We start from the raw sequence: 15,532 nt of genomic DNA on the forward strand, positions 1-15,532 counted from the left end.
GGTGTATGGACGTTGATTTGGAGAGACAGTGATGGAGGTGGTGCTTGCTAAAAGTAGAACTGCAGGTTACAAGTACAGAGGTTGGAAGCTGTGGACTGGCGGGACCCTTCACCCTGGGACTGGCAGCCTCTGTGTTCCCTGAGAACTGTCAGTTGTGCAGCGGAATTCCTGGGCCCCATGGTATCCGGATGCATGGCCTCCAGGTCCGTGTCCCCTGAGCCCCTGTAACCTGCGTTCCACAGACCTATGTACCCTGCGTCTGCAGTGTCCTTGACTACCCTTTCCTGAGTACAGCACTTCCGGAGGCCCAGGATTGCCCTAGCCCTCCAGTTTTGGAATGATTCCCTGGGTAGGAGGGATATGGGGGTGTGTGTGCAGCAGGGGGGCCTGGCTAATAAGGGTTTGATTTCTGGTGTTCCCCCCGCCCCCTTTTTTAAAGTTTCTTTTTCTGTCCTTTTTTTTTTTTATTTGGAAGAGCATACCAGCTGGCTTGGGGAGAGCCTGGGAAGAAAGGAGTGGCGAATCTGCTGAGAAAGCCCAATTTACCTAAATACCCTGGGATAGGAAACTTGGCCTGGGAGAAGATGGAGTCAGAAAATCAACTAACCCTCTCATAGCACACCTAAAGGAGAGGGACTGTAGGAGGTGCTTTCCAAGATTTCAATAGCATACTTGGAGGTCCTGGTGTGGTGTGGGTGCTCTCTCTCTGGAAATTAAGAGTTACTGTTTTCTGTTCAGAGCTGGTTCAACAAGTACCCACTTGAATCTCCTACCAGACCTCTCAGGCAGTTTTCCTGCTACACTGGGAGAGAGAGAAGTGAGGAAGGGAGAAAGGGGGAACATCAGATCCCTAAGCATTTTATTTAACTGCAAAGAGGATTCCTTGCTTGAAACTTTGTCTGGTATTTTGTTGGTTTGTCTTCTTGTTTTTCTTTCCTCTTTATCTCCTCAAGGCCCTTTTTCCCTTCTTTTTTCTCTTTTTATTTTTCTTGCTTGCTTTCCCTCTCTCTTTGGTCCCTCTTTCTTTCCTTTCCCTTTCTTTCTTTCTTTCCTTTCCCTTTCTTTCTTTCTTTCTTTCTTTCTTTCTTTCTTTCTTTCTTTCTTTCTTTCTTTCTTTCTTTCTTTCTTTCTTTCTTTCTTTCTTTCTTTCTCTTCTTTCTTTCTCTTCTTTTTTATTCTTTCTATATTAGGTGCAGCAAGGAGAGCTTCACATTTGCTGTATTTCCTCATCCTCCAGGTACTCTTTTCTGTGTGTATTGATTTTGGCCACCAACACTATTCCCTTTCCTCTACATCATTCTATCCTCCATCATTGATTGTTTCTCCTGCATTACACCTCTCTTTATTTGCCCCCCTAATTTCTGACTTTTTATTTCTAATACCTTTGTTCTGTTTTCTGTCTTATATTCACTCTTTATATTATTGCTCTTTCTTTTCACTTTCCCTCTCTCCTGAACACATTGGCCTTTTTTTTTTAATTGACTTTGTAATAATATTACATTAAATATATATATATATGTGAGGTCCCATTCAACCCCATCCCCCACCCCCCCTCCCCCCCAACAACACTCGTTCCCATCATCATGACACATCCATTGGATTTGGTAAGTACATCTTTGGGCACCTCTGCACCTCATAGACAATGGTCCACATCATGGCCCATACTCTCCTCCATTCCATCCAGTGGGCCCTGTGAGGATTTACAATGTCCGGTGATTACCTCTGAGGCACCATCCAGGGCAGCTCCATGTCCCAAAGACGCCTCCACCTCTCATCTCTTCCTGCCTTTCCCCATACCCATCGTCCACCATGTCCACTTTTCCCAATCCAATGCCACCTCTTCTATGTGGACATTGGGTTGGTTGTGTCCATTGCACCTCTATGTCAAGAGGAGGCTCAGATTCCACCTGGATGCTGGATGCAATCCTCCCATTTTCAGTTGTAATCACTCTAGGCTCCATGGTGTGGTGATTGTCCTTCTTCAACTCCATCTTAGCTGAGTGTGGTAAGTCCAATAAATCAGATTGTAGGTGCTGGAGTCTGTTGAGGCTCAGGACCTGGCTATCACATTGTCAGTCCAGAGATTCAAATCCCCTAAATATATCTTAAACCCCAACATTAACTGCACCTCCAGCACAGTAGCATGAAAGTCTTATGAAGGGAGATCCCATCTGAGTCCAGATTCATCACACATAAACACCATTTCCAAAGGGGGGCCATCTGCCCTGGTAGTTAACCCCATCGGCCATGACCATAACTCTCATGGGTCTCTTTAGCCTTCAAAGGAACCAATATCTGGGGGTTGTATCTGCTTTATCTGTCTCTCTGACTCTGCTCAGTTGTGCATGAGGGTAATCCTTCTGCCAGCCTCCAGACTCTTTTTTAGAAACTCGTAGCCATATAAACTCATTTCTCCTTTCCATTTTCCCCTTACTTTAGGTCAAACAGCATTTTAAAGTCATGTTATTTTATGTAGACATGGATATTCTGCTGGTCCGCATTGAACCTTCCGTATAAGGTCCTTTTCCAGTTGCATCATCAGTTGGTAGTTGATAGTGGTCCCTCGTTGCCAGGGAGGCTCATCCCCGGGTGTCATGTCCCGCGCTGGGGGGAAGGCATTGCATTTACATGCTGAGTTTGGCTTCGAGACTGGCCACATTTGAGTAACATGAAGGCTGACAGGAGGAAATTCCCAGGCACAATGTTGCTCTAGGCCTTGTTCTTATTTTAGGTTTATCAGCTCACAAGCATAGTTATTAGCATCAGGGGCTCACTGTTGAACCCTCACTCCCTCCCGGTCCCTGCCGCTGTACCTGGGAGACTGTCGCTGCTCCCCTAGGGACCACGACAGAGCACCACTGGCCAGGAACCCAGTACCCCCCCTGCTGTGGTTTTTAATTGTTGCCACTATGAGTATATCCAATCATTACCATGCACCCTGGACATATGTTCTGTACAGCTCCCTGTCAGCCATATATCACCTGTCATTGGTATCCCATACCAGTATCCCTCCATTGCCATTGTTGAAACACTCTGTGATCCAGAACTCCCCGAAATTTGAAGCCCAATATAATGTCATGGTCCCTTACTAGGGAATGGCATATAGCGATGGGTTTAAAGGATAGATAAAGAACTTGGATAAAGTTAGATAAAGAACTTAGATAAAGGATGTTGATTTGAAAAAATTCCACATCCTATCCTTTTTTTTTTTTTTTTTTTTTCCCCCCTAATTATTCAGCATTTCTCCACAGGAGTCCTAGACCACAGCAATGCATATATATAATATACAGCACTCCCACACATCCACCAGAAAACCTTTTCCCTTCCACAGTGATACTCTTACGCCCTATTCATATCATATTTACTTAAGGTGATGTACAGAGTCTGAGATATTAGCTTTCTAACAAGGTAACATCTGTGCTTACATTATGGTGCATACTTTAGAATACACAGTTCTTTACATTTTTAGTTATCCTATGTTTTACATTATGGTTTACATTATCAGTCTGTCATCTTCTTTATGTTATGTTGTAATATTACATGTTTTATATCCATCCTTGTGTACTCTCAAGAAACTCCTCTCTTGCCCCCCATTTACTTTGGTTCCACACATTTAACGTCCATTTTCCCTTCCACCTTGGTGCCCACAGTGACAGCCAACCTCCGTTTCCTGAGGAGCCACTTCCAGAGATAGATGGAATAGTGTTCAGGGCCTAACTTGCTCAACTGCCCCAATGCCCTGGGAGCCACCCTTTCTCTCGAGGGATACAGTTCCCTCTATTTGATGGCATTAGTCCTCCCCAGGATGTGGGTCCACCCCCACTCTCACTACTTGGGATTCCACGCCATGGTGTCACCCACTCTGGCAGTATGAGCATTTAGACATTCCCCAGGAGCCCGTCCTGCATCAGACCCTCCCCTCCGAGCATTCTAAACAGGTAAACCTCTTTATTATATTTTGATATGATTTTCTCGGCATTTTACTCTCCACCACCTCCTGACCCTCTCCTGTGTTCGTATGCTACCCCTCCCTCCCCCCACTTTTGGGCAACGTTACCCATCCGTCCCTCCCCAGCCACCCTCAAACCCGTAAAGCCCCAACCAAAGGCAACCCCTTGCCCCCGTTTTATCTCTTCTTTGTGTTCATACTTACTACCATCTCGTCTTAAATTCCACCCCTGCAGACATCAGCTCATATCCTTCCTCCGCCCTCCGATTTCCTGTAAGCCTATCGTTCAGTCTCTTGCTATCTAGGGCAGCTTGTTTATTTCATATCATTGAGGTCATGTAGTATTTGTCCTTCAATGTCTGGGTTGCTTCACTCAACATAAGGTTCTCAAGATTCATCCATGTTATCACATGTGTTTGTAGTGTGTTTGTTCTTACAGCCGAGTAGTATTCCATTGTGTGTATATACCACATTTTATTGATCCACTCATCTGTTGATGGGCATTTGGGTTGATTCCAACTTTTGGCAATAGTGAACAATGCTGCTATGAACATTGGTGTACATATATTAGTTTGTGTCCTTGTTTTCAGTTCTGCTGGGTATATACCCAGCAGTGGTATTGCTGGGTCATATGGCAAATCTATGGCTAGTTTTTTGAGAACCGCCATACTGTCCTCCAGAATGGTTGGATCCTTCTGCATTCCCACCAGCAGTGGATGAGTGTTCCCCTTTCTTCACATCCTCTCCAGCACTTGTATTCTTCTGTTTTTTTCATAGCTGCCAATCTTATGGGTGTAAGATGGTATCTCATTGTAGTTTTGATTTGCATTTCCCTGATAGCTAGAGATTTGGAACATTTTTTCATGTGCTTTCTTGCCATTTGTATTTCTTCTTCGGAGAAGTGTCTGTTTAAGTCTTTTTCCCATTTTTTAAATGGGTTGTTTATCTTTTTATTTTCAAGATATAGGAGTTCTTTATATATGCAAGTTATAAGTTTCTTATCAGATATATGATTGCCAAATATTTTCTCCCACTGTGTGGGCTCCCTTTTTACTTTCTTGACAAACTCTTTTGAGGCGCAGAAGGCTTTAATTTTGAGGAAGTCCCATTTATCTATTAGTTCTTTTGCTGCTCGTGCTTTTGGTGAGATATTCATAAATCCATTTCCTATTACAAGGTCCTGTAGATGTTTCCCTACACTGCTTTCTAAGGTTTTTATGGTCTTGGCTCTTATATTTAGGTCTTTGATCCATCTTGAGTTGATCTTTGTATAAGGTGTGAGATGGTAATCCTCTTTCATTCTTCTACATATGGCTATCCAGTTCTCCAGACACCATTTGTTGAATAGGCCACTCTCTCCCAATTGAGAGGGTTTGGTGGCTTTATCGAATATTATGTGCCTGTATATGTGAGGTTCTATATCAGAGCTTTCAATTCGATTCCATTGGTCTATGTGTCTCTCCTTATGCCAATACCATGCTGTTTTCACCACCGTAGCTTTATAGTATGTTTTGAAGTCAGGTAGTGTGATTCCTCCAATTTCGTTTTTCTTTTTCAGTATGTCTTTGGCTATTCGGGGTCTCTTTCCTTTCCAAATAAATTTCATAGTTAGTTTTTCTAGTTCCTTAAAGAAGGCTGCGTTGATTTTTATTGGGATTGCATTGAATGTGTATATCAGTTTTGGTAGGATAGACATCTTAATAATGTTCAGTCTTCCTATCCATGAACAAGGAATAGTCTTCCATTTATTTAGGTCTTCTTTGATTTCCTTGAACAATCTTGTATAGTTCTCGTTGTATAAGTTCTTTACCTCTTTAGTTAAATTTATTCCTAAGTATTTGATTTTTTTATTTACTATTGTGAATGGTATTTGTTTCTTGATTTCCTCCTGATCTTGCTCATTATTGGTGTACAGAAATGCTACTGATTTTTGCGCATTGATCTTATACCCTGCGACTTTACTAAACTCATTTATGAGTTCTAGAATCTTCGTTGTAGATCTCTCAGGGTTTTCTATGTATAGGATCATGTCATCTGCAAATAATGAAATTTTGACTTCTTCCTTTCCAATTTGAATGCCTTTTATTTCTGGTTCTTGCCTCAGTGCTCGTGCAAGTACTTCTAAGACAATGTTAAATAGGAGCGGAGACAGTGGGCATCCTTGTCTTGTTCCTGAGTTTAGAGGGAAGGAGTCTAGGATTTCTCCATTGTAAACAATATTGGCTTTAGGTTTTTCATATATACTCGTTATCATGTTCAAAAAATTCCCTTGTATTCCAATCTTTTGGAGTGTTTTTATCAAGAAAGTTTGCTGTATTTTGTCAAATGCTTTTTCTGCATCAATAGATATAATCATGTGATTTTTTTCCTTCAATCTGTTTATATGGTGTATTACGTTGATTGATTTTCTTATGTTGAACCATCCTTGCATACCTGGGATGAATCCCACTTGGTCGTGGTGTATAATTCGTTTAATGTGTTCTTGAATACGATTAGCAAGTATTTTGTTAAGTATTTTTGCGTCTAGGTTCATTAGAGAAATTGGTCTGTAATTTTCCTTTCTTGTGATGTCTTTGTTTGGCTTTGGTACTAGGGTAATGTTGGCATCATAGAAGGAGTTGGGTAATGTTCTTTCTGTTTCGATGTTTTGGAATAGTTTCAGCAGGATTGGTGTGAGTTCTTTCCGGAATGTTTTGTAGAATTCACCTGTGAAGCCATCTGGCCCTGGGCTCTTCTTAGTTGGGAGATTTTTGATAACTGATTCTATCTCTCTGCTTGTGATTGGTTTGTTAAGATCATCAATTTCTTCTTTCATCAATATGGGCTGCTTATGTGTTTCTAGGAATTTGTCCATTTCCTCTAGATTGTCATTTTTGTTGGAATATAGTTTTTCAAAATATCCTCTTATGATAGCCTTTATTTCTGTGGGGTCAGTGGTGATATCGCCTTTCTCATTTCTTATTTTGTGTATTTGCATCTTCTCTCTTTTTTTCTTTGTTAGTGTTGCTAAAGGTTTGTCAATTTTGTTAATCTTCTCAAAAAACCAGCTCTTGGTCTTGTTTATCTGTTCAAGTGCTTTCTTATTTTCTATTTCATTTAGTTCTGCTCTTATCTTTGTTATTTCCTTCCTTCTTCTTCCTGTTGGGTTACTTTGTTGTTGTTTTTCTAATTCCTTCAAATGTGCAGTTAGTTCTTCAATTTTTGCTCTTTCTTCTTTTTTGATATGTGAATTTATGGCTATAAACTTCCCTCTCAGTACTGCTTTTGCTGCATCCCATAAATTTTGGTATGTTGTGTTATCATTATCATTTGTTTCAAGGTAGTCATTGATTTCTTTTGAGATTTCCTCTTTGACCCACTGTTTTTCTAAGAGTGTGCTGTTTAATTTCCAAATCGTGGTATGAAATCTGGGCTTCTGTCCCTTGCAAATCTCCAGCTTGACTCCACTGTGGTCAGAGATAATGTTTTGTATGATTTCAATCTTTCTGAATTCGTTCAGCCTTTCTTTGTGGCCTAGCATATGATCTATCTTGGATAATGATCCATGTGCACTTCAGAAAAATGTATATCCTGCTGTGTTTGGGTGTAGCGATCTATATATGTCTATTAGATCCAGCTCCTCTAATATACTATTCAGATGTTTTGTTTCTTTGGTGATTCTCTTTTGAGATGTTCTGTCCAGAGTTGATAGTGGTGTATTAAAATCCCCCACTATAATTGTAGATGTATCTATTCTTTCACTTAGTTTTTCCAGCGTTTGCCTGATGTATTTACAGGCACCCTTTTTAGGGGCATAGATATTTATGATTGTTCGATCTTCTTGACAGATTTTTCCTTTCACTAAAATGTAATATCCTTCTTTGTCTCTCACAATTGTTTCACATTTAAAGTCTATTTTGTCTGATATTAATATAGCTACTCCTGCCTTTTTTTGGTTATTGTTAGCTTGTATGATTGTTTTCCAGCCATTCACTTTCAATCTCCATGCGTCTCTGGGTCAAACATGTGTCTCTTGTAGACAGCATGTGGATGGGTCATATTTCCTTATCCAATGTCCCAGTCTGAATCTTTTGATAGGTGAGTTTAATCCGTTGACATTCAGTATTATTACTATCAAGGAATTATTTGTGTTAGCCATATTTTGATTGGATTTGTGTTTGTCATATTTTGTTTGTTTAATTTTTTTTGTCTTTTTTGTTGTTGTTCTTATACTCTCCTCCAACTTTGCCTTTCCTGTTTTTTCCTTTCTTCCTGCAGAACTCCCTTTAGAATTTCTTGAAGGGGCGGTTTCTTGTTGGTATACTCTTTCAGTTTCTGTTTGTCTGTGAATATTTTGAACTCTCCATCATGTTTGAATGCTAGTTTAGCTGGATAGAGTATTCTTGGTTGGAAGTTTTTTTCCTTTAGTACCTTGACTATATCATACCACTGTCTTCTTGCCTCCATGGTTTCAGAAGAGAAATCAGCACTTAATCTAATTGAGCTTCCCTTGTATGTGATGGTTTTCTTTTCTCTTGCTGCTTTTAGGATTTTCTCTTTGTCTTGAGCCTTGGATAATTTGATAAGTATATGTCTTGGGGTGGGCCTGTTGGGGTTTATGACTTGTGGAGTGCGCTGTGCTTCTTGGATATGTACCTCTGTCTCTTTCAGTAGATTTGGGAAGTTTTCAGCCATTATTTCCTGCAACACTCCTTCTGACCCCTTTCCCTTCTCTTCACCTTCTGGAATGCCTATAATACGTATGTTTGAGCGTTTTGCATCGTCATTCAGGTCCCTAAATCCTAATTGGATTTTTTCTATCTTCTTATTGACCCCTTCTACTATCTGTTTGATTTCTGATGTACTGTCTTCCACATCACTAATTCTCTGCTCTGTCTCTTCTAGTCTGCTGATATTTGCTGCAAGTGTATTTTTGATTTCTTGAACTGTGGTGTTCATTCCCATCATATCTGTTATGTTTTTGCGTATGTCTGCAATTTCCCCTCCAAGTGATGTCTTCATGTTGTTAACCTCTTTCATTACTGCATCAAATTTGTTGGTGATGAATGTTCTGAGTTCTTTCATTGCTTGTGCCAAGTTTTGCTCCCCTTCGTGATTATTGGTTTGTTGATTGGATTCAGTCATGTTTTCCTGATTATTGGTTTGGTTTGTAGATTTTTGTTGCTTTCTGGTCATCTCTTTATTTTGATGAATTTAATCAGTTCCTTAGCTTCTTTGTCTGCTTTTGGAGGTTAATTAGTTGTTATTTTTGCATAGGTGTTATATCTTCTCTTTGTCACTTTTTTCTTCTTATTCTAGTTACTTGTTGTTGGTTAAGTTCACTTTAGAGGAAAGTATTAGTGTTGGGGAAAGGCAATTGTGTAAGCAAGGGAAAAGTGTAAAGTAGTATTGGTAATGTATGTTAACAAAGCAAGAATATGAGATCTGGGAGGATGGCGGTTAGATTCATGTAGATTGTATAGAGTTATAGCTGTAGGTAGAGTACCTTTTATGAAGTAGATGACTGAATATGGGCGGAATATGGTATGAACTACAAAGCTATTGTTTTCATGAGAGAGGGAAAAAGAAAAGAAAGGTAATAGCTTCAAGAGTGGATAACAGACAGAAAACAGAACAAAGGTATTAGAAATTAAGAGTTAGACACTTTGTGGATCAAAGAACAGGAGGTGGGGGGTGGAATATAGGAGAGACAGTAGATGATAGTGGATATCAAGATGCAGGGGAAGGGGGATAGTGTAGGTAGCCTAAATCAGTTCACACAGAAATGAGGCAGTGGAGGATGGGAAAACCCAGCAAATGTGAGGTGTTCCCTGTAGTACCTATTGTGTACTTGAATTAAAATAAAATAAGTGGAAAATGAGGGACAAGAGGGAAAGAGAAAACCGAGAAAAAAAAACTAATTATAATAAAGAAAAAAAGCAAGACAAGAAGAAAGGAAGAAAGAAAAAGAGGATAGGCAAATGGTGGGGAACAGATAGGGGGAAGAGAGATACAGGTATACACGTGTCACAATTGCAACACTATCTAAAACAACAACCAAAAAACCCCCTAAATAACTGTATAAAAAAAAAAAGGACTTTGGGGGACACACTAGGAGAAAAGACTAGGGGATAATGCAATATTAGCAATCAGGGCGTCAAAAAGAGTAAAAAATAAGATAAAGTGAAAATAAAAACAAAACAATATGAACCAATAAAGATAAAATGCAAACGTTAAGGTCCAGGGCACTCATGGACGCCAGGTAGACCCCAGGGCGTGATGGATTCAGGGGTGGAAAGTCTGAGACACTGAAGACTCAAGAGGTGTGAGTCTGGGGTGTGGACCGCCAGAGTCCAGGGGACCCAGACCTGGCAACCTCAAATCTGGTCCACAGAAAGCTTAGGAGCCCCGCAGTGCAACACAGCCCTCAGGGATCCCCGTAGCTGGGTGCCAGCCCCGTGGGGGAAGCCAGATCCACGAATTCTATATTGAACGTCTGTTCCCTGAAATTCACCTACTCCTCAGGGTTTTGGCCTTTGTACAGCTCCCTCCCTGTGCTCCCACAAAACGGCCACTTGAGGGCGCCTCTACACCACGGCCAGTTCAGTGACCCAGATCCCAAGCCCCGCCGGGTGGGGTGGGCTTCAGCTGGAAACTCTGAAAACAGACTCTAAGATCCGAAATCCCAAACTTCGCAAAATATTCCCCAATCAGCTTCCAGACGTGTCCTCCTCCCTCACTGCACCCTACAACAGTCTCCCAATTGTGTCTCCTTATTGCCCAAAATCCAATTCCGTTGCAGATCGGCAGCCGGACCTATGGGGATGGGGCTCCAGGCGGAAGCGCTATCCCCCCTGTCCGGCGACCAAAACGTCCCCCGCTTCACAGCAAAGCACCGTCTGTCTCCCCAAATCGATCTGCAAAGGAGTCTTGTCCCAACAATTCCTCACCAGCCAGCCCAGTATCCGCGAATTCCTCAGCACCGCAAAGCCTCCAGAAAAAGGAAAAAAAAAACAAAAACCCTGGCCGCCGCGGCTCCGGAGCTGTAGGAGCGCCCGCTACCGCGGCTCCGCCCACCCAAGGAGGGAACTTTCCGCGCCCAGCTGGGACCTCCGTTTATATATTATAGACGTATCCTCTCTGTTACCTTCCCACCGAATTGACGTCCAGACACCTTCCAACCAGCAAAAATCCCCGAAACAGCGCGGTCCCAAAGAGCCTTCAACGCTGCCCAGCCGCCCCCTGCAGAGACATTACCAGGCAAGCTCACGCAGCCACCATCTTCCACATTGGCCTTTTAATTCACACTATATTCCTCAATATATCCAGTTTACTGTCTCATTATATGTACTCTACTTTTCTGACTGTTAGAACTCCACATATCTTACATGAGTCTAATATCCACTCTCCTAGATCTCTTATGGTTCCTTTTAATATTTACTATCAATACTACTATTATTCCTTTTCTTTTATTACTCATTTTGCTTTCTCTGGCCCTAATATTTTCCTTCAAGTGAAGTTAGCCAATAACAAGGAAATAGAATAAGAAGAAAAAAGTGACAAAGAGAAGAACTGATACATGCATGCAAAAAAACTAATTAAACCCCAATCTAGACAAAGAAGCTAAACAACTGATTAAAACTGTCAAGATAAAATGATGACCAGACAGCAACAAAAAGCTACAAACCAAAGCAATAATCAGGAAAACATCGCCCAATCCAATGAACAAACTAAAAACCAGGAAGAGGAGCAGAACATCAAACAAGTAATTAAAACTCTCAAAACATATATTAAGGACAAATTCCAACAAGTGAAGGAAGAGATTAAGAATATGAAGAAACACTTGGAGAGAACGCAGAAGTTATTCCAATCATACCCAAAAAGATAATGGATATCATGGTGATGAACAACACAATTCAAGAAATAAAAAATACACTCTCAGCAAATAATAGCAGACTCAAAGAGGCAGAGGAGAGAATTAGAGATGAGGAAGACAGTGCATCTGAAATCAAACAAATAGTAGAGCTGATCGATAAAAAGATAGAAAAAATCCAACAGGGATTTAGGGACCAGAATGACAATGCAAAATGTGCAATCTATGCGTTATAGGCATCCCAGAAGAAGAGAAGGAAAAGGGGACAAAAGGGGTGTTGGAGGAAAGCTGAAAACTTCCCAAGCCTATTGAGGGAGATGGATGTACATGCTCAGGAAGCACAACAGACCCCAAAGGGCGTAAATCCCAACAGGCCTACCCCAAGACATATACTTGTCAAATTATCCAATGATCAAGAAAAGAGAAAATTCTAAAAGCAGCAAGAGAAAAGAGAACCTTCACATGCAAAGGAGTCTCCATAAGATAAAGTGCTGATTTATTATCTGAAACCATGGCAGCAAGAGAGCAGTGGTATGTAATTGGGAAGATACTAAAAGAAAAAAAATTCCAATCAAGAATACTCTATCCAGAAATTTAGCATTCAAAAATGATGGAGAGTTCAAAATATTCACAGATAAACAGAAGCTAAGACTATGCCAACAAGAATCTTGCCCTTCAAGTAATACTAAAGGGATTTCTGCAGGAAGAAAGAAAAAAACAAGAGGGAAAAAAGCAAGAGTTGGAGGACAGTGTAAGAGCAACTAAAAAGTCAAAAGCGGAAAAGAAAATCAAACAAAATGCAACAAACACAAATCCAAGGAAAATAAGGTTAATATAAGTAATTCCCTGAAAGTAATAACACTGAATGTCAATGTATTAAACTCACCTATCAACAGACACAGACAGGAAGATTGGATAAGGAAATATGACCTATCTATATGCTGTCTACAAGAAACACATTTTAGACCCAGGGATTCAAAGAGGTTGAAATTGAATGGCTGGAAAACAATCTTACAAACAAACAATAACCAAAAAAGGGCAGGAGTAGCTATATTAACACTGACAAAACAGACTATAAAAAATGCAAAACAATTGTGAGAGACAAAGATGGACACTACATTAGTGAAAGAGATAATCTTTCAAGAAGAAAGAACAATCATAAACATTTATGCTCCTAACAAGGGTGCCTCCAAATACATGAGGCAAACACTGGAAAAACTAAGTGAAGGAATCGATGCCTCCACAATTATAGTGGGGTCTTTAATACACTACTATCAACTTTGGACAGAACATCAAAGTCAATTAATAAAGAAACAAAGACTTTGAACAATATATTAGAGGAGATGGAACCTAATAGATATATACAGAATATTACACCCAAATACATTAGGATATACACTCTTCTCAAGTGCACATGGATCATTCTCCAAGATAGACTACATGCCAAGCCACAAAGAAAGTCTCAATGAATTCAGACCAGACATTGTATGTCCTCCCATGGCCCATTGGGTGGACTGTGAGAGAGTGTGGGCTATGATGTGGACCATTGACCATGAGGTGCAGCGGTGCTCAGAGATATATCCACCAAATGCAATGAATGTCTCATGATGATGGAGGAGATTGTTGTTATGGGGGGAGGAGTGGGGTAAGGGGGATGGAGGGTATATGGGGGCCTCATTTTTTAAAAATGTAACATTAAAAAAATAAATAAAGACAAAAAAAAAGTTTGAAATCATACAAAATAATTTCTCTGACCACAGTGGAAAGAAGCTGGAAATCTTCAGGTACCAGAGACCCAGATTTGGCTCCAAGATTTGGAAGTTAAACAACACACTCTTAGAAAAACAGTGGTTCAAGGGGGAAATCTCAAAAGAAATGAATAACTACCTTGAAACTAGTCAAAATGATTATGCAACATATCCAAACTAGTGGGCTACAGAAAAGGCAGTACTGAGAGAGGAATTTATAGCTGTAAATTCATACATCAAAAAAGAAGAAAGAGCTAAAGTTGAAGAACTAACTGCACACTTGGAGAAATTACTAAAAAACAACAACAAAGGAACCCCAAAGTAAGAAGAAAGAAAGAAAGAACAAAGATCAGAGCAGAACTAAATGAAATAGAAAATAAAAAAGCACTTGAAAAAATAAACAAAACCAAGAGCTGATTCTTTGAAAATATCAATAAAATTGACAAGCCCTTAGCTAGACTAACAAAGAAAAAGAGAGAGAAGATGCAATTATCACCACTGACCTCACAGAAATAAAGACTATCATAAGAGAATACTCTGAAAAACTATATTCCAACAAGAAGGATAATTTAGAGGAAATGGACAAATTCCTAGAATCACATAAGCAGCCTACATTGAGAAAAGAGGAAATTGCCTATCTCAACAAACCAATCACAGGTAGAGATAGAATTGATCATTAAGACCCTCCCAATTAAGAAGAGTCCTGGGCAAGATGGTTTCACTGGTGAATTCTACAAAACATTCTGGAAAGAACTAACACCAATCTTGTTGAAACTCTTCCAAAAAATCGAAACAGAAGGAACATTGTGTAACTCATTCTCTGATGCCAACATTACTCTAGTGCCAAAACCAAACAAAGACACCACAAGAAAGGAAAATTACAGACCAATCTCTCTAATGAACTTAGATGTGAAAATCCTCAACAAAATACTTGCTAACTGTATTCAACAACATATTAAACGAATTATACACCATGACCAAGTGGGATTCATTCCTGGTATGCAAGGTTGGTTCAACATAAGATAATCAATTAAGGTAATACACCATATAAACAGATTGAAGGAAAAAAATCACATGATCATATTTAAAGATGCAGAAAAAGCATTTGACAAAACATGGCATTTTTTCTTGATAAAAATACTGCAAAAGATCAGAGTAGAAAGAAACTTTCTGGATATGATAAAGATTATACATGAAATCCCCACAGCCAGCATCATTAACAATGGTGAAATCCTAAAATCTTTCCCTCTGAGATTAGGAACAAGACAAGGATGCCCATTATCACCCCTTCTACTGAACATAGTCTTAGAAGTGCTTGCTCCAGCACTGAGGCAAGAACCAGACATAAAAGGCATCCAAATTGGGAAAGACATCAAAATTTCACTACTTGCAGATGATATGATCCTATACATAGAAAACCCTGAGAAGTCTACTACAAAGCTTCTAGAACTTATAAATGAGTTCAGTAAAGTCGTAAGTTACCAGATCAATGTGTAAAAAACGGTAGCATTTCTGTCCACCAATAATGAGCAATCTGAGGAGGAAATCAGGAATGAAATACCATTCACAATAGTAAATTAAAAACATCAAATATCTTGGAATAAATTTAACTGAAGATGTAAAAGACTTATAGCAGAAAACTACACAACATTGTTCAAGGAAATAAAAGAAGACCTAAATAAATGGAAGAATATTCCATGTTCATGGATAGGAAGACTAAATATTATTAAGATGTCTGTCCTACCAAAACTAATCTACAGATTCAATGCATCCCAATAAAAATCAACACAGCATTTTTAAATGAACTAGAGAAACTAACTATAAAATTTATTTGGAAAGGAAAGAGACCTTGAATAGTAAAAGACATATTGAAAAAGAAAAATGAAATTGGAGGAATCACACTACTTGACTTCAAAACATACTACAAAACTATGTTGCGAAAACGGCATGGTATTGTCACAAGGATAGACACAATGACCCATG

The 15,532-nt window shown here is 39.7% G+C and overlaps 1 pseudogene; it reads right to left on the bottom strand.

Moving 5' to 3' along the window:
• LOC101441533 (cytochrome P450 4F2-like) overlaps nucleotides 1–15,532 on the bottom strand; it is a 43,341-nt pseudogene that overhangs the window by 15,578 nt on the left and 12,231 nt on the right.

The sequence above is a fragment of the Dasypus novemcinctus genome, unplaced genomic scaffold (genome assembly GCF_030445035.2).
Source record: "Dasypus novemcinctus isolate mDasNov1 unplaced genomic scaffold, mDasNov1.1.hap2 scaffold_124, whole genome shotgun sequence".
NCBI lineage: Eukaryota > Metazoa > Chordata > Mammalia > Cingulata > Dasypodidae > Dasypus > Dasypus novemcinctus.